At 44.0% G+C, this 23851-nt stretch overlaps 1 protein-coding gene across 3 annotated transcripts in view; it reads right to left on the reverse strand.

Annotated features, from left to right (window-relative positions):
• The window catches only part of USP9X (ubiquitin specific peptidase 9 X-linked), a 111479-nt gene extending 90194 nt beyond the window's left edge, over nt 1–21285 (reverse strand). Inside the window, exon 1 of one of the 3 annotated variants that reach the window (XM_077342901.1) lies at nt 21005–21285. The gene's annotated coding sequence lies outside the window, so the exon portion shown is untranslated. Of the gene's footprint in view, nt 1–19873; nt 19893–20133; nt 20976–21004 lie in introns of those variants that run through there. The other 2 variants (XM_077342900.1, XM_077342902.1) reach the window with 2 other exon arrangements.
• Nucleotides 21286–23851: the final 2566 nt, after the last annotated feature.

Below are 23851 nucleotides of genomic sequence, written 5' to 3' on the forward strand. Positions count from 1 at the left end.
AAAGGGAGCACCACGCCACTTAAAAATATGAAATATGGGGCAAAGGTTTTCAGTGCACATCCTCATAAATCGGTACATTAACAAAGACATTCACTGAAGGCATGTTTAAGGACAACATGGAACTGCAATCTACATCACTGTCAGATGACAAGAAACAAAGAGTCAATTTAATTTTAAGTCTTGGAATTTTAAATATTGCCAAGCAAAATGCTTTGAAACCTCATAAAATAAACACTATGCAGAAGCAGCATTTTAGACTAAATGATATGTTAAGCATGCAACACACTATGTTAAAGAATTGTCTCATCACTATCTTAGATTACCAATAAAAGTACACTACAGAATAGCATTTTCATAGTGACTTTCAACTTTGTGCAAGTTTAAGAAACTACAACAGAAGATTGGCAGCTCCAATAAGGGGAAGTTATTGTTTTCTTCTCTTTGCCACAGTGCTCATTTCCTTTATGCTTTTGCTGTCTGTTCCTTATCAGCAACCCCCCCCCAAAAAAAACCCCAAAAAACAATTGGAGAAAGAACTGCAGTAGCTCATTGCAATGGGAATGGTATATCGTTGGTGATAGAGTTGTGAACTAAAGTGTAGTAGTCATTCTTACTGTGCTTTTCTGATCTTACAAGAACTCAGATTGTTTATAAATTTAGTATCAAATGCTTTAAAACTAGCAATACAGAAGGAAAGGAAAACAAGGCAATTATGCAAGTTCTCCGGCTATGCAAAACACTTTCCTGAAATCATAGAATCATAGAGTTGGAAGGGGGCATACAGGCCATCTAGTCCAACCCCCTGCTCAACGCAAGATCAGCCCTAAGCATCCTAAAGCATCCAAGAAAAGTGTGTATCCAACCTTTGCTTGAAGACTGCCAGTGAGGGGGAGCTCACCACCTCCTTAGGCAGCCTATTCCACTGCTGAACTACTCTGACTGTGAAAATTTTTTTCCTGATATCTAGCCTATATCGTTGTACTTGTAGTTTAAACCCACTAAATGAATGGGAAGGCAGACATTTGCTAGCACAGCACATTTTAAAGATCAGATCACATGTCACATCTGCTTCTAAAGCAAATCATTAAGGAAAAGTTGCAAAGATTTTAGTATTTTCTGCAAATCTACCAACTACCAAACATGTTGCATAAAAAAAATTTTCCACCCTAAACAACCAATTTGTTCATTAATCTTTACATTGAGGACCGTGTCATCAGCACAACAAATTAACAATTTTTCTAAACACCACATAGAAAATAATAGGCAATATACTTTATCAGGATGAAAATTTACTAGTGTATATCCATAACAAATTTTAATAATCAGAAACACCATGTATGTTCCTCCTTCATTTATCTGTCTCAGCAGGGTATCTCACTAAATGTTTTCCCTCTATGGTTTGAGAACATGCCACTGGCCCCCTCCAGTGGCAGTCTGTGAGAGTGCAACCAATTCAAAAGCTAAACTTCATACAAGAGACCGACAGCCCAAGATTACTCTTAAAAATTTAAACAGCAAGACGAAGATAAATAAATCCAATGCTAGCATTTCCACTGTAAGAAAATCATATGCAAATTACTTTATCATATTTTATCCTTCTTATCCTAGTTATTCACCTGCCACAAATGCTTTACTGTACACTTGAGGCTATTTCATAACAACACTTATTAACCATATCGGTATTGAAGTTTCCTCATTTTAGATCACACAGCATACATGTTAACATCATACCTGGATACTTTATTAACTACATTAAAATTTCATTAAGTATCAACTTTACATCAGAAAAAATACTGACCTCTTTCTTGTTTTGTGATTTTTAAACTTTACCAATCCTGCATTTTTCTTCATGTAAGTTCTTTCTATAAGAACAGTTAGTACCTTTAAGAACAGCTGCCAGGTTCAGTTCTAGATGCCAACAAGAGGACCTCAGTATTTCTTATTTTCCCCCCAGACTTTTACAACACATGCATGCGGATCAGTTTGTGATTCTTAATGTTCCCAGCATGGCTAATTCCACTGTAGTATTTGTTTTTTGTTGATGAGTAGCAGAATTTATAAATTGCTAGATTCCCAAAAACAGTTCACTGTAATTTAACAATAACAGACTGATCCCAATCACCACTACATCCTACATTATACAAAAGGAGCAGCAGTTCTGCTGTTACTGCATCAAGTCAGTATTTCTTTCAAGCCACAGCCCATATTTCAGTCTGCCAAGACAGGTTACAAATATCAGAATTGTTCTTTCTTTGGTTTTTGACTTCTGCTCAAATTCCCTTAGTTAATTCTCAATATCATATTATGGATCACAAATAAAAAGATGGGTTAAATGTATACAATAATGTAGATCTTCACCTCCTTTTCCAGATGCAAAAGCAACTTCATGCCATGAAAGGAGGGCAATTTCCAGCAATCCCTCCCTTCCATTGCAGACCCTACTTCATGCCCAGATGCCCACTGAGCCATGGAGACATAATTTCAAAGGGATCAGTAGACTGCAATAGGAGGCCAGAAGCAGGGCTATACTCACAGTACAAAGGATCCATGTACATGTCTTCTGCCTCCGCATGAGATCAACAGCATATTTTAGCAAGGATCTTTTTATCCACTTGATTCCAATATTTTACGTAGCAATTCATTTAATATCCACAGGTATAGATGAGTCTTTTTTCCTTTTACTATCTTATACTATGCTTTAATGCAGTGGTCCCCAACATTTTTATCACTGGGGACCACTCAACGCCAGGGACCACTCACCAGGGACCACTCAATGCCTTTTACTGAGGCCCGGTGGGGGGGGGGTAGTTTACTCCTCTACTCTCAACCACTGCCCTAGTGCTCTCTGATCGCTATGGTAATGTTTCAAAATCCCTTCAAAATAAGATACAGACACGCCACAATAATGAAGAGTGTTGTAAAGGGCTGGGGGGATGAAGTAAAGGGACGGGGGGGAGAAGACGTCCTTCGGGGCCCACCTCAAATTAGTCGAAGGACCACATGTGGTCCGTGGTCCACAGGTTGGGGATCGCTACTTTAATGGACTACTGAGTTGCAGCTGAAGACAGGAATTCATTCCTCAGCTCAGTATTTCTTTGCTGTATGGCAGGGGGGAACCAAACTGTTGCTCTCCAGATGTCCATGGACTACAATTACCATGAGCCCCTGCCAGCTCCTGGGAATTGTAGTCCATGGACATCTGGAGACCCATACTTTGGCCACCCCGGCTTTATGGCATTTAACATGCCAATTTCTCATGCAGTATGGATTTTGGGAAGGGTGGCAGTTGGGTGCTTTGTTTCTACAATGTCATAAGATCAACAGGGTAAGAGATGTCCCTGAAAGCATCCACAGCCCCTTTTCATACTGTAACAGAACATTAGAAGAACAGTAAAATAATCTGGGATAATTTCTAGTAAAACACTCTTTTGAGTCACAGAAAACTTCAAGGTAGTTTTACTCCCAAAATAGAATATCATTTCCAAGCAGTAGGAAATAATAATTATGATAACTCTGAGAAGATACACAAAGAATACATAGGGACCGATCCTCTTAAAAAATAGGGACTGATCTTTAAAAAGCCCTGTGATATTTGATTTATCACTACGGCAACAATAGATGGAACAGTTGTATTTATACCATTATTAAATGTGTATGCCAAAACACTTAAACTTTGAGGTCAAAATGCATGAGGACTTCTAGGCTTGATCTGAAATGTTAGTAGAAAATAACTAGATAATTAGAAGAAGAGTTGGTTCTTATATGCCGCTTTTCTCTACCCAAAGGAGTCTCAAAGAGGCTCACATTTGCCTTCCCTTTCCTCTCCCCACAACTGACGCCCCGTGAGGTAGGTGAGGCTGAGAGAGCCCTGTTGGGTCAGAACAGCTTTATCAGGCCAAATCAAAGAAAGAATTATCAGGTGCAAAGAGGAACAGAAGCTGCTAGGGGAAAATCAGCATGGCTTCTGCAATGGGAAGTCATGCCTCACCAACCTTTTGGTGTTCTTTGAGAAAGCGATACGGACTTTCAATGGCTTTTGACAAGGTACCTCACCAGAGCTTCTGAACAAACTTCGATAGATTCATACAGGTTAGTTGTATCAGTGGCTACTAGTCACCGTGAGTAAAGGAAATCACCATGTTCAGAGGCACTAAACTTCTGAATACCAATGTCAGGAGTCAGCATCAGTGGCAAGCCTTGCCCTCCATGCCGGTTTTTCGGCATCCAGAAGAATTGGTTGGCCATTGTGTGAGGCAGGATGCTGGACTAGATCAGAGGTTCTCAGCCTAGGGGTTGCAACTCCAATGGGTCGCTAAGGCCGCCACCCCGGCTGCCTTCTCCAGATCTCTGGGGATTTCCCAACCTGGCACAGGAAAGCCTAAGACTCCCCCTGCTCCATTCGCTGCCAGTGGTTGGGAGGGGGGAGGTCCCAGCAACCCAGGCTGAACCAGGGAAGGCGCGATCCGGCAGCGCCTTTCTCTTTACAGAGAACCCATTGCCCTGCACCACATGGGCGGCCTGCCCCTGCTCTGCTAAACGGTGTGTGTGCGGGGATTGTCTGGGGGGGATAGGGAGGGGGCAGGACTGGTGGAGGGTCAATTTGGCGGTGGAGGCAGCTGGCAGTGCCTGCAGCCGAGCATGCCTCCTTGCATCCCACATACAATGCATGCAAGTGCCGTGCACTGCTGGAGCTTGGGTGGCCACCTGGCTGGTGCTGCATAGCTGGGGGGGGGGGGAGGCACAGTCGGCACCCGGCCCGGGGTAAGAGGCTTGTCTGGCCTGCTGCCCTACTTGCGATCCTGCTACGGCCAAGCGATGTTGAACAGAAGTTTGCTTTGGAGAAGGGGGAAGGGCTGCTGCTGCTGCCTCCTCCTCTCCACCTAAAAAAAGCCTTGATGCTGGTTGGTTCATTAATTTGCTTCCCGGGGCCTATGAGCGCAGCAGGGCTCCTTTCCTGGCAGAGTCGAAGCGAGGGGCGAAACTTACTGCCACCGAGCAGGAAAGCCCCAAAAGAAAAATCCGGCTTCAAGCTTAGGAAAAAGGGGCAGCAGAAGCATCTGGGAATTGGCGTTTTCCCCGTCCCCAAATGTTTAAAATCCATTGAAAATATTTATTTTTTTGAAGGAAACAGATTTGCTGTGGCTTGCCCATGTATGTGCGCACGTCCACACATGTTGTGTTCAGGGGGTGACTGGAGCCATCCCAGCTTTGGGAGCAAGAAGAATCCTTTTTGTTTGGGCGGGTACGGAACCATACACACAAACCCCGCAGATCTGGTCCCAGCAGACAGGAGTCCCGGGCAGCTCCTTGTGAGGTGACTTGTCATGCAAAAGCCTGATAAGGGTCCGGCAGCAGCAGCAACCCAAAGGGGGTCGCAGCATTTGGAAGGTTGAGAACCACTGGACTAGATGGACCATTGGTCTGATCCAGCAGGGCTCTTCTTATGTACCCCCTCCTATCTCTATTATTAGTCAAAACATTTAAAACAGGCTTACTCTAAGTCAAGACACATTACACAAAAATGAATAAAGCCTCTCAAGTGCCTCATTATATTCCTGTTTAATTTGTGAAGCTGATTTACACCCCTGATTTTCCACCCTGTCTATGGAGCTCAAGGCAGTGCTGAAAGGGTCCCCAGGAGATCTACTTCAATAAAACCGGTACATCATCTGCCTTCAGATCATCAACTGTGAAAGCTACTGAAAATTTTACATAAGAAGTAAAACAGAAGGAACAGCTAAACAAGGGGGACATTTTTGCCAAAGGGTTTAGTAATTCTTTAAGAATAAACATTTTTAAAACACAGTAATATAATTCATATAATTAAAGTGTAGTTTCCTAGACAAAAACTGATAAAAGTAAAACAGGAAGGCTTTTAAGATTATAGCCCCTACCCCTTCCCTTAAGAAAAAAGTAAACAGAGATGATCTCTTCCTTGATAAGTGTAGTCGTTTGTAATTCATATTTTTTTAAATGAAGCATTTCCCCAGGATTTTATTACTTTGGCAGTCAAAAATTCTAGTGTTCACAACTCTACAGGAGACACAAATTTAACACATCAAATATACTATAGTTGATTAATGTTAATCTACCAGGCTGTTCAAAATACAAAATGAGAAAAACGTGACACTCTCAAGTGGAATCTACTTTGAATAGGCAACTCACATCTTTTCAAAATACATACAATACTTTCACTAATTGGTAGGACCAACAATGACAGTTCATAAAATAATACAGAACAGGAAAATGAAACAGCTAGATCGAGTGTAGAGGAAGACTTGCAACAAAGCAGTAAGAACATCCTATCACATGCTTATGAGGGCATATGAGATGGTAGTGAAGGTGGCTAAACATGAGTTTTATGTCACCTCCATAGCATCCATGAGCTCATGCCCCTTGCAATTGTTTAAGGTAATTTGGTTGCTTGCCGCCCTCAAGGGAAGGCACCAAAATAATAGTCAATTGAATTTAAGTTGAAAGGCTTTAGCAAGCTATTAAGTGGATAAGATCTCTTTGCTCCGTTGAGATTTTCCTTCCACAGTTGATACAGAGAGGGAACTGGAGACCCCTTGGCTGTCTTGGGGGGATATGTTTGATGGCTTCAGCTGGCTTTCTTTAACTGTAGTGGACAAGTTGCTGAGTTCAGTGCGGGCAACTACCTGTCCCATAGATGCCTGCCCGTCCTCATTACTCAAATTGGGTGACAGGAGGATAGGAATGCCTCTCAGGGAGATTATTAACCTCTCTTTCTTCAAGGGAGTTTCTAGAGAGACTTGAGGCAGTGGTTCGTCCATTACTAAAGAAACCATCACTTGATCCCCACAACCTGGCCAGTTACCACCCTGTCTTGCATTTAGCATTTCTGGGGAAGGTGATTGAAAGAGTTACAGCAGATCTTCTCTTAGCATACTGAGAGGAAACTTTGGCCCTTGACCCATACCATTCTGGTTATGGTGTGGAGATGGTGTTGGTCACCTTGATAGATGATCTTTGATGTCAGCTGGGTAGAGGCAGTTTGGCACTCCTTGTGTTGTTAGATCTGACCACGAGTTGCTGTTCCATCACTGTGCCTGGGCTGGAATTCGGGGACAGCCCATCAAAAGTTAATCTCCTTTCTCCAGAACTGCAAACAGAGGATTGCTGTGGGGTAGGTTCACTCACATAGCTACCAACTACCTTGTGGGGTTCCACAAGGCATGATAATCTCCCCACATGGTTTAACATCTTTATGTGTGGTTTGGGCTAGCTGTTCTAAAGCTTTGGGCTGGGTTACCATCAGTATGCCGATGACACCCAGCTTTATCTCTTGATGAACAGTAGCCCCAACTCCCCATCCCCCGAAACATTTGCCAGTTGTTTGGAAGCAGTTACAGTATGGCTCAGGCAAAGACAACTGAAACTCTTCCAAGATGGAGGTCCTGTGGTTTGGTAAGAAAGGGCCGGATCAGGAAGTGAGCTTGCCCAGCCCAGGTGGAGTGCAACTGAAGATCTTGCACTTGGCCAGGAATCTGGGCATGATTCTTGATGCCTCCCTTAAAATGGAGACTCAGGTCACCAGAGTAGCCAACTGGCATTTTACCATCTATGCCAGGCTACTAAAGCCCTATCTGGCCCCGAAACACCTAGCCACAGTGATCCACATGACAGTCATCTCCAGACTGTATTTCTGTAACTCGCTCTACACGGGCCTTCCCTTGGCCTTGACCTGGAGATTACAGCTGGTACAAAATGCAGCTGCTAGGGTTCTCACTAAAACACCTTGAAGAACACACATTCAGCCGGTGCTGCGACCACTGCATTGTTTGCCAGTAGAACTGCCAAGTAGTAGAATTTGCAAAAATTAAAGTTAAGGTTTTAGTGTTGACTTGTTTTAATGCATTCTATTGTGTTGTTTGCATTATGCATTAAGCCAGTAGCAAATGTCCTTGAAGAAAATTGGCAGCTTGAAAAAACATCAGCTGCTTTTACGTATTTTGGGGAATATTATTTCATACAGCAATGTATAGATTTATACTTGGAAGAAGTAATTAATATTTACAAGTTGTAATACTAAATCCATTTATTTAATATTAAGGGCTAAAAGTAATGTCTTCATTCTGATGATAAAAGACGGATCACCTAGATTTATTTAGACTATCTAGATTAACTGAATTCTCAAACTCACAATTTAGTGCTTAACAATAGGTTAGTTCATAAGGACCTGCACTTTGTAAGATGTTTAGGAGCAGGTGGGTGTGGAAGTATTTCAATTGTACAGTATAGTTACACCCTTCTAAATTCAAGTCAGCGCATTTAGAAGGGTGAAACTGTTTAGGAGTGCATTGATAATCTGGCTAGAAAATGTAATGCTACATTGAATAAGGCATTGCAGAAATCTCAAAAGTATATCTTTTGGAAATGTTTACAGGAAATTATTCTAGCAAGTTAAAATTTTGCCTAATAAGGGAAGCTTTCACTCGGTCATGTTTTAAAAAATGTAAAAAGAAAGCAATTTTTCAGGGTATCTGATTTACAGTATATAAATAAAGATGTAACCTTGTGATTATAAGAAGACTTTTTAAAACATTTTTTTAAAATATTTTATTATTTATTAATCGAACGTATAGGCTGCTGCTCCCAGCCTGCCAGTTTGCAGTGGTTAACAGCAGTTAATAATACGGTACAATAAAAATATAGAAAACCATGTAAATCCCCAACCTCATTAAGCTACCTCCTCCCCCTTACCATTCTCCAGGGATGATGTTACAAGTGGAGGGCACTGGATTGAGGACAAGATCTTATGTCAGTTTGGCCTCAACCAAATGCCTGGCGGAAGAGCTCCATCTTACAGGCCCTGCAGAACTGTGCTAGTTCTCACAGGGCCCTTAGCTCTTCCAGGAGCTCTTTCCACCAAGCAGGTGGCAAATTTCATGAGGGCCAGGGATCACCAGCCTATTTGAACTCTCAGAGTGAAGAGGAGAATAAGGAGATAAATGGTCCCTCAAGTACACTGGGCTCAGACCATGAATGGCCCAAAAAGGCTAAAACCAAAACTTTGAACATGATCTGGTATTCTAGATAGTGCAGTCTTGGTGAATTACATGATCATATATTTCAAAAGAGATAACACACTTTGCCATGATAGATGAGCTGCACTGGGAGATGGACAGGGGAAGCACAACTGATGCTCCTGGACTTCTTAGAAACTTCGAATATCATTAACCATCTTAGCCTTTTGTATGTCCTTTTGGGGTCAACAATGCTTGCAGTAGTTTAGGTCTTATCCAGAGGCATGTTTCTGAAAGTGATGCCGGAGGACTGCTGCTTAGTTCTTTGGCCTGTGGAGTCCCACAGGTTCTATCTCATCCCCCCCCCCCCAACCTTTATTATGTCTACATGAAATTGCTGGGGGAGGGGGAGATCAGGTTACCTGAAAATTTGGGCTGGATACAAATGACACTTAGATCCATCTCAGCGGGGCTGGGATACACGGGACAACCTTCCAGTGGGTGCTCTCCTTTCTCCAGAACCAGACACAGAGGGTTGCTGAGGGGGAGGAATTATCTCATTCCTTTCAACTCCCATGTGGAGTTCCACAAGGGGCGGTACTCTCCCCCACACTTTATAACACCTTTATGTGCCCTCTGGCTCAGATGATGCAGAGTTTTGGGCTGGGTTGTCACCAATATGCACATGACACCCAGCTCTATCTCCTGATGGACAGCCTCCCGAACTCGCCCCCAGAAACATTTGCTAGACGTTTGGAAGCCATAGCTGGATGGTTGGAGTTGAGCCACCTGAAACTCAACCTCTTCAAGACAGAGGTCCTATGGTTGGGCAGGAGGGGGGAAGACCAGGGAGTGCGCCTAGCTTGACTGGGATCCAACTTAACATAACACCACCTACCAGGAATTTGGGAGTGATCCTGGATGTCTCCCTATCAATGGAGATGCAGATCACAAAAGTAGCCCGGCAGGCATTTTTATATCTATACCAAGCAAGGCTACTAGCGCCCTATCTGTCCTCTGAATAACTGGCCACAGTGATCCATGCAATTGTCACTTCCAAGCTTGACTTCTGTAACTCGATACAAGCCTACCCTTGATCCGGAAATTGCAGCTGGTGCAGAATGCAGTTGCTAGGGTCTTCACTGGAACATCTTGGAGAGCCCACATCCAGCTGGCACTGAGGCAGCTACACTGGCTGCCAGTTGTGTTCTGAATCAGGTTCAGGGTTTTGGTGTTAACCTTCAAGGCCATCCACGGTCTGGGCCCCACATATCTGAGGGATCGCCTATCACCTTATGTCCCTCAGCAGGTATGAATCTGCTGGGGGTTCCCAGCCCCTGAGAAGCATGCCTGGCTTCGACCAGGGCCAGGGCCTTATCAGATGTAGTATGGTTTTAAAATGGGGATTGTTTTATTTTATTTTGGGGTTTTAATGATGTAACCAACTGCTAGCCAACTTGCTGGGACAGCAGCTAAATAAACAAATAAACAAACACACACATACATCTGGCCGATCCCAGGAAGGCTGTAGAAACCCTGAATCAGTGCCTGAAGACAGGTTTGAGGTGGATCTAGTCTCATACAGTGAAACTTAATCCCAACCAGGCAGAACTGCTACTGGTGATCAGAATGACTGAGAATTTAAAGTATCTCTAGCTCCAGATCAGGTTGCACTCCATCAGAAGGAACAAGTCTGTAGCCGGAGGTTGCTCCTGGACCCAGACCTAATGGTGGATAATTAGGTGCAGCTATGATCAGGAGTGCCTTTTACCAGATGCATAAATGCATGAGGTTTATGTTGTCATAGATGAGTATATCACATCCATATGAATGCATATGCATGTCAGGTTGTGTAACTGAAATAAGCCTTAACTTCTATTTAGGGGTGCAATTTTCCCGCACTCTGTATCTCAAAGCACCATATCTCAAAGCAAAACAGAGTTTAATGGACTGGATCCAGTGATCCATCAGCAAGACAGTGAGGATCAGAAAGCCTCCAGCAGCCATTTTCACACCTAAAGTTACTAGGGCTACTGAAACCATACAGAGCAAGTCATACAATTCAACTGGATTGCAGTGAAGAACATGAGAAATGGAGTGAAATTATCTTGCTTTCAGCAGAACAACAAACATGAAATCCTCACAAGATTTCTAATTGTACTCTAGAGATTAAGACATTTTATCCCAGTTTATGCTATTGACCAGTAGCCCCAAAATACTGCCTCATGTTTTGTCTACAATACTGAATAAAACCAACAGAAACTGCAAATGTTTCTGAAAAAGAAAGTCTATGATAGGAACATAAATCTGAAACATGGCAGGAGCAAAAATCCTTAAAGGAGACAAACACAGTCCTCTCCCTTCTCTCAGGACCAGAGCCATTACCAAAGCACACCAGAGTTTTGTAAAGAATTATGGGAACCTATATCCATAGATTTCCTTGCCATTTACTCAATTTCAAGCAAGCTTCTAACTCAATGGTTCCCAAAATGGGCAGTACCATCCCCCTTGGGGGGCAGTGGGATTACATAAGGAGGCCCTGGATGCAGACCCCCTTCAACCACGTTGTTCAACTCAACCACTTTTAATTTATTGACCAAGTTATGGAAGCACTCCAGGTTTTTGCTATACATAGTGCTGAAATCTCAAGAAATGATCAGAATGTTTAATAAATACACGATAAGAGATCTAGTCAGACTAGTATGCCATGTTTTGAAAAACTATTGTCACAATGATTGTTTTTGTCTCTGTCATTTCCCCGAGTAACCTTTAATAGAATTTAATGTGGTGTTTATTTTCCTGCATGTTCAGTTACTGAACCAGTTCGTTTTGAAGTGCATATTTAGCTACAGAACTGTTATTTTTTATCACAGTTTACCCGATATTAATATTTCTACATGATATAAGAACTTAAAATTTCTCAGCACCTGCTTTCAGAAAATGAAATACTTTAAGAACATGAGTAGAAGCAAAATTTTGGGTAATTAAGGGGAAATTCAGGGTATAAAAATTGCAATAATACTATTATGTTAAATATAAAAGAGGGAAATTTGGGATATATTTTCAGAAATTTTGAAAAATGTAATGGATCGTCTTTATTCAGAATCCAGTAATACAATTTTAAGGAGTATTAAATGAAGGCAATAAACTGGTTACAATTTCATTGCATTAAGGATTTACTAAAAAGTGAAGTAGTTACTAAATGTGGTATCTAAGATTCTTGCTTAATGAGAATGAGACTTTTACTAGTATCACTGGATAGCTTGATGAATTAAACTAAAAAGTTTTAATTGGATTTTGACTCAATTTGCACTTAACTGTTGCTGTTTTGAATTTTATTGTTATTATCTTCCTTTGTAGGTCATACAAACTGCTATTCTGCGTGCTTTTAATAATACATAGGGGGCACAGCAGACTTTTTGAAACCAAGGGTGCAGCAACCCCAAAAAGTTTGGGAACCATGGTTGTAAGCAATACAATTTATAATCTCCCATTCTGGGACCTTTAGAAGCAATTTCTCCACATCTAAATATTCCCTAATTTACACTAATGCAAAAGTATGTAAAAGGTATTCTTTCCTTTTATTAAACTTTAGGGTATCTTTGCTTCCAATATGACCCCTGGATATTCAGTACAGCATTCTTTTCCACAGGAGTTTGCCTTTCAAAGGAATACACAATACCAAGATTACCACTTCTAAAGGTCTGACAAACTGAATTGTTGGATAGCAAATTTTAAAAAGAACAGTTCACAAGAATTCTATGCAAGAGTCATAATCTACTAGAGATGGGGGGGATCACCAATTACCCCTTTCACTATAGACTTACAGCTCCTTATGTTTCCCTAGACTGTTAACTATGGGGGACTTTAATGTCCATGCAGGGTGTGGGTTGAGCATGGATCTGGTCACAGCAAATGCCGTGCCATGGTTACAACAATATGCTCTGAAGGCTCAACTAAGGCTGCCACCTCCCCCTCAGTCCAGGGCAGAGCACATTCTAGCTTGCTTGTGGAGTCTTTATAGATCCAACAGATTCCGGAATGCTCTGCGCAACCCAATGCCTCCAAGCACTTCTCTAAATGGACTGGTCAACGACTGGCATGCCAGAATGCTGGCCAAGATTGATGAGATACCTCCCCAATGTCCTCTCTGCCCCCATCTCAAGCGGGGCCTCTGGTATACTAAAGAGCTCCAGGAGAAGAAACGAGCACTAAGACAACCAGGATGAGTTTGGAGGAAGACTCACAACAAAGCATCAATAACATATTATAGAATGCAGATGAAAGCCTATGAGATGGCAGTGAAGTCAGTAAAGCACAACTTTTACTCGACTTCCATTGCATCTGCTAACTCATGCCCAGCACAATTGTTATGATTCGGTCTCTCACTGCCCTGGGGAAAGGACACCAAAATAATATTCAATCAGGTATTAGCTGTGAGGCATCTCTTGAGTCATTTCGCAGACAAAATCTCGAGACTCCACCATGACCGCACTCCAACCTTAGGCACAGAAGGGAACAAGATGCCCCTTAGCTGTCTCCAGAGAGAACACATGAGTAACTTCAGACAACTCGTGCTAACTGAAGTGGACACGATGCTAACAGCAACGAGGCCAACCATATGCCCACTAGACCCTTGCCCATCATGGCTTCTAAAAACAACTGATATAAGAATAGGGGCCCTCCTCCGGGAAATAATCTCACTCTCAATAGGGTAATTCCCAGAAGGGCTAAAGCAGTGGTCCCCAACCTGCGGCCTGCGGCCCAGTGCCAGGCTGCAAAGGCCATGGCGCCGGGCCGCAGCTCCCTCTCCCCGCCCCCCCTGCAGTAAAAAACTTCCCAGGCCGCAGGCTTGCGGCCCGGGAAGCTTCTTACTGCGGGAGGGTGGGGAGAGGGAATCAGGGCTGGGCCGCACACTGCGCATGCGTGGCCGGGCCTCGCATGCGTGATGCGCGGGCACAGCCCGCGCATGCACGGGCGGGGCAGTTTCCCTGCCGGTCCCCAGCCTCAGAAAGGTTGGGGACCACTGGGCTAAAGGACATAGAGGTACTCCCATTAATGAGAAAAACCATATATGGACCCACACAAGCCTGACATATACAGATCGGTCTTGCACTTAGCATTTCTGGGGATGTTGGTTGAAAGGGCTGTCATGGACAAAATATAAATGTTCCTGGAGGAAACTCAGTCAGGTTTCTGGCCTGGTCATGGGGTAGAAACAGAACTAGTAGTCCTGATGGAAGACCTCCACCGCCAGCTGAACCGAGGCAGGTCAGCATTGCTTGTGCTATTAGACTTCTCAGCAACGTCTAATAGTATTAACCATGAGCTTTTAGCTCATTGCCTCACTGATGCCAGGATATGGGGGACAGCCCGCAAATGGCTGATCTCCTTCCTCCAGGGTAGCAGACAGAGGGAAGCAAGAGGAGACTATTAAGCTGCTACCTGGTCACATGTGGTGTCCCACAGAGAGCGGTCCACTCTCTAATTCTGTTTAACATCTTGGTGCACCCCCTCGCTCAGCTAGTGTGGAAGTTTGGGCTGGGATGTCATCAATATGCAGATGACACCCAACTCTTCCTCCTGATGGATGACTGCCCTGATTATCCTCATGAAACCTTAGCCAGATGTCAGAAGCGGTGACGAGGTGGTTCATGCAGTCATCTGATGCTCAACCCTTCAAAGACAAGAGGTCTTGTGGCTAGGCAGGAAGAGTCCAAGAGAGGAAGTGTGCCTACCTAACCTGGATGGACTGCACGTATCAGTGGCTTACTCCACCAGAAACCTGAGCGTGATTCTCAATGCCCCCCTCTGTATGGAGGCACAGGTCACGAGAGTACCGCAGCAGGCTTTTTACCATCTAAGACAGGGGTAGTCAAACTGCAGCCCTCCAGATGTCCATGGACTATAATTCCCATGAGCCCCTGCCAGCAAACTGGAGGGCTGCAATTTGACTACCTCTGATCTAAGACAAGCCAAACTACTAGCGCTCTACTTAGTACCACAACACCTAACCACAGTGATCCATGCAACAGTCACCTCTAGATTCGACTTCTGCAACTCACTCTATGCAGGTCTACCCTTAACCTTGATCCAGAAGCTGCAACTAGTTCAGAATGCTGCAACCAGGATCTGCACAGGTACACTATGAAGGTCCCACAACCAGCCCACTAACAACTGTACTTGCTCCCAGTTGAATTCCGGATCAGACATAAGGTCTTGGTAATCACCTTCAAGGCCATATACAGTCTAGGCCCAAGGTACCTGAGAGACTACACTTCACCAATTCCAACTGGCTGGTGATCCCTGGCCCCAAAGAACCACACTAGGCCTCAACAAGGGCCAGGACTTTCTCTGTCCTGGCCCCCACCTGGTGGTATGAGCTCCCTGAAGAGATCAGGGCCCTACCTGAAGTTCCACAATTCTGCAGGGCCTGCAAAAGGAAGCTCTTCCACCAGACATTTGGCTGAGGCTGACAGATTCAACAACACCCACTGAACCTTTGGACACCCCTCCCTACAACTTGAACCCAGATCAACCTCCTATGGGATCATGGCTAAAAAGTTATCGTTATCATGTGAAATGTTATAATACTGTTGTCTTCAGTTACGGATCCTGCTGTTATGAATTGAATTGTATTACCCCTTTGTTTCATGTAAACCGGCCTTAACCGTAAGGGAGGGTGGTATAGAAATATAATAAATATATATATATATGTGTAATAAACCTAATAAATAAATGAAACTGCAAAACATAAAACACAATATTTTGACAACCTTCCAGGATGAAAATGGAAGCAAACTCAGATGCTATCAGTGAATGTTTCATGTTTTCCTTTTTGCCTGGCTGTTCCATTTCCCAAGCGTTACTTGAGATTAAGTAGCACCTGGCAGAAAAGCAGTATTCAAAATACCACTTTTGACCCATCAGGAGTTTCTTCTATCCCAAGAGAGTAACTCCAAATGTTTCTGGAGCACAGCAATGCATTTTAATTTGGCTCACGAGTCAGTCATTATTTGAGCTTTCACTGACAATTTGATTCCATTAAGTCCTCTGCATGTGCCAGGATATTTGAGCAAAGGACAGAAATACATGCTATGCTGGGATTGTAAGTCACCAAATCCAAATTCACAAGACCTGTCAATAATTTAAGAAGCAGAATATTCCAAGTTATCTGCAGAAGCACTCTGCTGCTGGACCAATCCAACATATGGCGCACAACCTTTTCAACAAAACATGCAAAGGCAAAATTAATCTTAACTTTTTAATGGAAATCACTTTGCTTGATACACCCTCCACATGGAATACATTATAAATCGAAGCAAAAGACAAATAATCAAAATTTTCAGAAGAAAGCAAATCACATCAAGGAATCTGAGTATGTTACTTTTCATGTCTTGACTAATACAGCTCTTGTCTCAAGCATAATTATAAATAGGGTGGGGGGAGAGATGAAGTATATTTCCAGTAAGATATAAAAGTTTCAAATCCAGAACTCTGACAATTGAACGTATTGTTACATACATTACACAAGCATCAAAACATATGAAAACAAAGTAACTTCAGTTCAAAGTTCCTGAACTTCCAGGGCATTACCAGTATATCAAAATTTATAAAACACTTGCATAAGTGACTCTAGATTTCTCAATGTTTCTCCCCAAGTGAAACTATAAAGGGGTTGGCAGAGAGGGGACATGACAAATGGAGAGGTGTACTATGTACATCAAACCAATGATCTCTTGCATCAATGCAATATTACAGCCATAAACACGTAAGCCATTAAATTGTCACATAATTATAGATCAGTGAACATGGGCATAGAGAATTATATGCTGAGTGAACATTTAATGGACCCACAGAACAAGCACCAACCATATGTCAACATCAGTTTGCACTGGTATAAGAACTAGTGAATTAACAACCCTTTGCAGAGAAGCCACAGGATTCTATGCTGAAAGGGTAGTAACAGAGTTGCAGTTTGACAGCAAGTCCTGTAAAACTAGAACAAACATATTTCATGTAATCAAGAATTACTAAACACTACTACATATTTAACTTTTACTCTTTACAATTGCTATTATTTGTAAGAAATGGTGAATAATTATTTCAAAGCATGTATCAAAAATATGTTTTTATTTATTTAAAGCATTTATCAGGCACCATTGTCCCTTGCAGAACTCAAGGTGCATTACAATATAAATAAAATATTACAAAAATACAATAACACTATTAAAAAGGTAAAGATATCCCCTGTGCAAGCACCGAGTCATGCCTGACCCTTGGGGTGATGCCCTCTAGCATTTTCATGGCAGACTCAATACGGGGTGGTTTGCCAGTGCCTTCCACAGTCATTACCGTTATAAAACCCATATAAAAATCCACTGACTCAAAAGCCAATTTAATGAAACTCCCCTCAAAAGTAAAGGTTTTTCAAGTAAACGTATCAAGGATTCATATGCCAGGCAAACAAACTCCCACTGAATTTAAACTGGATGATTCTTTTAACTATGCAGCCAGAATTCAAAGGTTATTTGAGAAATCAAATCAAATCTACAATAATGCTTACATTTCTTAGGTCAGAATATTTAAAACACTCCACAATCATACCTCCTGTTGCAATTTGGCATAATAACGTGGTGCACATAAGTAATAAAATGGATTTAGAAGACAACTGAGTCTAGCCCAAAAGCTGCAATTTTCCACCCATTTAAAAAAAGTAGTTTAAAGGATGTTTTAAAATGCCGACTTCCAGAACACATTTGCTAGTGTTAAGGAAGTATTTCCTGATGATTTCAAGCAGGGGTAGTCAAACTGTGGCCCTCCAGTTGTCCATGGACTACAATTCTCATGAGCCCCTGCAAGCATTTGCATTTGACTACCCCTGATTTAAAGCATATGCTACTTTCCAGAATTAATTCTTAAATCTGGGAATGTGTTATGTTTTAATAGCTGACTGGTTCTCTTGATCATAACCCCAAACAGTGTATATTGCTATTGCCTTAGGTTTATTATCAGTGATGCAATTTCAGGCATTATTATAGTGTATTAATAATATTTTCTATCCATAAGTGTTTATAAAGATGTTCCAAGGAAAACGAAAGCATTTTATTTCCTGGACTGGTATTTATAAGAAACAAATTATCTGTAAATACAATAAGAAAAATTAGAAAAATGCAATTAGGCATTAAACAAGCTGAAATTAGACCAATGATACGGAACTACCTGAATAAAGTTGGCTGCATTTTCACTTGATAACCTACGAACAGAACATGGAATTGGGTTGGGGTGCGGAAGAACAATAAAAGTATATAAGGAATTACACTACTTCAGTCTTGCAAGACTGCATTCCATGTAAATAAATAGATCCTGCTTTCAAGCAAGCATATTTACTATGAGTTTGTGTTAGTAACGAAGTTATACTGAATTTTATTCCAAGACAATACATACATCCCAATATGCCATAGTTCCTAATGGGACAGGAAATAAGAAGTAGTTTAATAATAACTAACCACAAATCTATAATCCATCCTATCCTCTTTAAAGAAAAAAATATTTTGAATAATGCTATGAGAAGACACCCAATCACTAGAGAGTGAAACAACTAGTGGTGATGCAGATATTCTCCAGTTGCTTATTCACCAATGATTTCCTAAGGTGTGCTGATCACCAATCTAAAACTTTTTTTAACTGGTGAAGGCACATTCTTTCTTCCTAGCCATAAAACTCAGGTCTTCCTAGTTAACTCTTTTTATAAATATAAAAACAGCACACTTAGTAAGAAAGAAACTAATAATAAACAACACATGCAAGCATAAGTTGCAGTGATGCCATTTATACTGTTAAAATCATGAACCCAATACTAAAACATTTGTGTACTTTAGACTAGTAACTAAGAGCCACACCCCCATATTTCAAATCTACGTCAGTACAGAAAAGTCCATCTGGACAGAAATGGTATTAAGTTATGGCTAACTATGTCATTCAAAAGATATTGCCTGAATACTAGTATCCAAGTTTAAAGTGTTTTGAAAATCCTGACATTTGATAAGCATTCCAGTATTTATATAATGCAATCCTATGTATGTTTATTTAAAAGCTTTCCCCAAGCTTGGTGGGATTTAACTCATAAGTGTTCATAGGTTCACAGCTGTAACCTTCTATCCACCACCCCCCAACTCCATCAACAGTAAAATAAAATACCTCAAGCAATAACTCTCAGGTTCCAAATTTGTTGCATTGAAATCAATGGAGTTCTTTCTGCAGTATAAGTACTATAAGAATCAACTGAACCCTCAAAATGCATTAAGTATTTCAAACCAATCAAAAAGAAATCTTGGAGGTAGTGCTTTTCCTGAACTACAAGATCTTTCAGAAATCAGGAACCGGCCAGTATGAGCCGTAACACAGCTCTTACGCTATAACAAAACAATAAAAAATGCAAATAAGTACGATCTTTTGCAGCATAAGGAAGAAGGAAAATTGAATGTTGAAGACTCTTCCTTACAATAAAGCGGCGTTATTGGGAACTGAGAAGGCAGCCATTACACAGCCCACCTGCACCCGTGACAATAATGTTTACAACGAAGAGGAGCGATGGGCTCCGTCGTTGCAGGCCTGATTTCAGAAAGAAAGCCCGATGAGGGCCTTATTTCCTGGCGTAGCCCAGGCCTTCATGACTCCAATCACTCCACCTCAGTAATGGCGTTTGCTGTGAAGTGAAAGGAGTATTAAAAGAAACCAAATGCCAGGCCAACCGATGACGGTAGCCCTTTTACTTTCTTCTTCGCCAATTTCCCCGGCTATTCGGGGAGGAATCACGCCAAACGCCAGCCAGCTCTGCAGGCCGTGTCCCCCTCCCAAGGACTGCGGCTACGGGCTGTACGCACCCCATTCTCCGACAAGGCCCGGGACAGGACGGGCAAAAAGAATGAAGAGTCGTCAGCCATTTTCCCCTCTCACTCCAAAACACAGTGACACACGCACCGACAGACACACAACGGGAAGAGAAGCCTTCTCGTTCTCCCGCCCCCGGCTTTCAACACCCCCCGCCCCCAACAGGGCGCTGTTTCCCCCCACCCACCCACCCACCCACCCACCCCGGGGCTGCGGGTAGCCGCCGCGACAGCCCCTCTCCGGACCCACTCACCCCCCCACAGCGTCTCCCGTTTCCGCTGCTGCTCCTGGCGCTTGTGCCGAGGCCCGCTCCGATCCCTGCTGCTGCGGCTGCTGCTGCTGCTGCTGCTGGCGATGGGGGCAGGAGGCGGCGGCGGGTGTGGTCGAAGACTTTCTCATCCCAGGCGGCGGCAGCCGCAGCAAGCAGCGGGGCCGTCTCTCATGCCCGGCAAGAGCCCGCCGGACGCTACCGCTGCAGCTTTCCAGCCGCCGGCTTACGCCCCTCGGAACCTGGCAGGGAGCAGCCCTCTCGGTCGCGAACCCGCTCGAGCCTTTCTGCTCCTGGCGGCGGCGCCTGGGCGGCCGCGGCGGCTTTCTCAGTTTTGCGTCACCAGCTGCTGAGTGCCGCCGCTTCCCGGCGACGGCAGCAGGGCCGGCGTCTCAGCGGCAAGGCCCCGGGCTCGCGCGTCTCCCGGGCCAGGCAGCTCGAAGAGAGACTAGGCGAGCCTGGGCTGGGGCCTACGGCTCTGCTCCTCCCCGTCCGGGGGAATCAGATGCGCCCCGCGCCCGCAAGGAGGAAGAGAGGGAGGGGCTGTGCTCGGCTAGGCCGGACGAGAGGAGGCAGCGAAAGGTCGCACTCGATTAGCAAAGAGGTGGCAGAAACCGGGACACAATTAAGAGCGAAGTGGCGGCGGCGGCGGTGGCGGCAGAGACGAAGCGCCTATGTCCCGGCAATATGGCGGCTCTGGCAGGGCTCGGCCGGCAGTGGCGGCGCAGACTCCGACTCAACGCGGCGGCGCCGGCCTCGCCACCCAAACAGCATCCGCGGCGGCGAGCGTGACCCTCCTCTCTTCCCTGCGTGTCAGTCAGTCACTCCCCCAGCGCCCCCCCCCCCCAACACTCACACCCTTGTGTGTCGCGCAGGCAGCCGTTTACGCCTCGCCTTGGATGGGTGGCGGGCCCCGGGCTGGAGGGGGGGGGGCGCCGCTATAGTGAAAGTGTTGGGCGGGGGAGGGGGCCGCGGGTCGGCTAGCAGTGTGGGTGGACGGTGACGGCGGCCGAGCAGGACCAGGCCGCGCTCACTGAGGAGATCGGCAGAGCAACCGTTTCATTTCGGTTGGGCTCTGTTTGGGCTCCATTGTGACCCACGGTGCGAAGAGCGCCGCCGCAAAGAGCCCGGATAATGACGTCACCTTTCGTGGTCGGGAGGGGAGTGGGGGGCAGAGCTGCTCCTCCCCTTCCCAGCGCCTGGAGTCCCCGGGGCCAGCCAAAGGCTGACGCGTGGGTGGGGCGAGGGCGAGGGCGCTGCTGGCAAGCGGCGAAGGGGAAAGGAAGCGGGGTTTGGCCACCGCGGCTGAGGCTGGGGAAATTGGGCAGAACCCCGTGGAAGGCCTCGGGGCGGAGCGTCCTTTCACTGTAGGGCCTGGAGAGGCCCACGCTGCGTATAGTTATCACCAAAGGAAATTAGTCTGCACATCTCTCTTTGGACAGAACCACCGGAAATAGCTTTGGAGACGCTAAAAAGAACCGGGGTGTATTCTTCCTCTTTCATTTTTCTTAGCCATATATAGTAAATAATAAAAGAGGAGCTTACATTGTTTAAACTGGCATTTCAAGGCCAGCTTCCTAGTGCAGGACTCCTAAATTCTAGGACTTAATAGTCATTGCATGTCTTGAGGTATGTTTTGATTTCTACCCATTTTTGCTAGATGAAGAGTTTCCATTTCTAGGCTACTGTTATTTTGATGGTGGTGGATTTCTGCTTATGGCCGAATTAAAGGTAATGAACTACCTGGCAGGATAGCTTGTTAGGCACGCGGATTTTATTTATTTATTTATTTATCATACTTCTATACCGCCCTCCTCGGAGTCTCAGGGCGGTTTACATTATAACAGAGAACCATACATAAAACAGTCTGTAGAACATGTACATCGATAACCAACAATTTGGCAAGATTTGTGAGAATATCATGGCATGAGATCACCAATTATGGTCCTATGTGTTCCTCGAGATTCAAGGACATGGCAAAAGACTGGACATGAAGTCAGTATTTACCAGTAAACAGGTATAATGGAAAACAAATCCTACCTGACAGACTGGAAAGAACCAAAAAGGTTAGGGATGAAAGCAGTCATAAAAATTGAAACATTTTATATCTGATGGCACACATAAAATATCTGGGTGACTACACCAGTATTGCCAATTGGTAGGACCTGTACCTAACACGTGTCGATCTAACATCTTCATCAGAAGTAAAATGACAGATGTACACACGTGTATATATATTTGCACAATATTACAGGGGGCTGAAAAAATGTATTTGATCTGGTATAGCTAGTTAGCTAGTTCCAGTCCTGCAAGGTGTTTTTATTTAGCAAAACCTTCAGCTGGGTTATATCTTATACCTCCCCTGGATATTCAAGAGTCCCACTACATGCTGAAGAAAGGTCCAAAATTAGACAGAACTTCTATATCTTTTGTCATTCTTGGTGCTACCTGTAATTTGATTTACATGCAACAAGATCTAACTTAACTAGTCTGAGAAGCACTTGAACTTTTCCTTAAGACTGCTACCAACAAACGGATGACTTCTGGGCTTATCCTCTTTCTGTCCTATTTTTCTTTTTAACAGTTTTGCTTTTTATTGAACAAGTAGTCTGAAGAGGTAACTCAAAATACTGCTCGTTGCTTTGTACTATTTTAATTGGTTCCAATAAAAATTATACTTCTGCTGGTTTAAATTTCCCCCCCTAATGGACCAGCATAACTACCCACTCTTTCTACACACCCAGAAACTGCTTAATCATGTCATAATTCAAGATACATAGCTACTGAAATCAGTGTTGTATGCTAATTAAAGAAACAAATTCTATAACTAGAAGAAGAAGGAGTCTCAAAGCAGCTTACAGTCACCTTCCCTTCCCTTTCCCCACAACAGACACCTTGTGAGGTAAGTGAAGCTGAGAGAGCCCTGATATCACTGCTCGGTCAGAACAGCTTGATCAGTAGTGAGCCAAGCCCAAAGTCACCCAAGCTGGTTGTATGTGGGAGATCGTGGAATGAAACCCAACTCGCCAGATTTCTCAGCTAGCCTTTTTAGAGTTAAAATACCAATTATGTACTTTTTTGGCCAGTTTAGGATGAAGAATCCCTTATACTCAGGACTGTCACTTCATTTATGCGTTAAAAGACCATCAAGTTGCTTCAGACATACGGCAACTCTATGAATTAATAAACTCCAAAACGTTCCTTACTCAGATCTTGCAAACTGAGGGTGGTGGCATTGTTGATAGAGTCAATCCATATCATGTTGGGGATCTTTCTACCTCTAGGCTAGTGGTCCCCAACCTTTCTGAGGCTGGGGACCGGCAGGGCATCGGGCCGCGCCCACGGGCCATGCCCACACATCAGGTACCGGGCCGCACCTGCGCACTGGGCCGCGCCCCCAAGGGCCGCGCATGCGCGAATCCGCCATGCGTGGCCGATGTCAGCCGCGCATGGTGCATTCGCGCAGGCGCGGCCCGCAGGCGCGGCCCGATGCGCGGCCTGGCCCTGATTTCCACTCCCCGCCCTCCCGCAGTAAGAAGCTTCCCAGCCGCAAGCTTGCGGCCTGGGAAGTTTTTTACTGCGGGGGGGGCAGGGAGAGGGAGCCGCGGTCCATTTATCTAGTTTTCAGGAGAACCAACATAACTGTTAGGAAGAGAATTCTGTCTTAAATCAGGCTTTCTCAGCCAGGGTTTCATGAAACCCT

This window comes from Paroedura picta, chromosome 6, assembly GCF_049243985.1.
Source record: "Paroedura picta isolate Pp20150507F chromosome 6, Ppicta_v3.0, whole genome shotgun sequence".
NCBI classification, from domain to species: Eukaryota; Metazoa; Chordata; class Lepidosauria; order Squamata; family Gekkonidae; genus Paroedura; species Paroedura picta.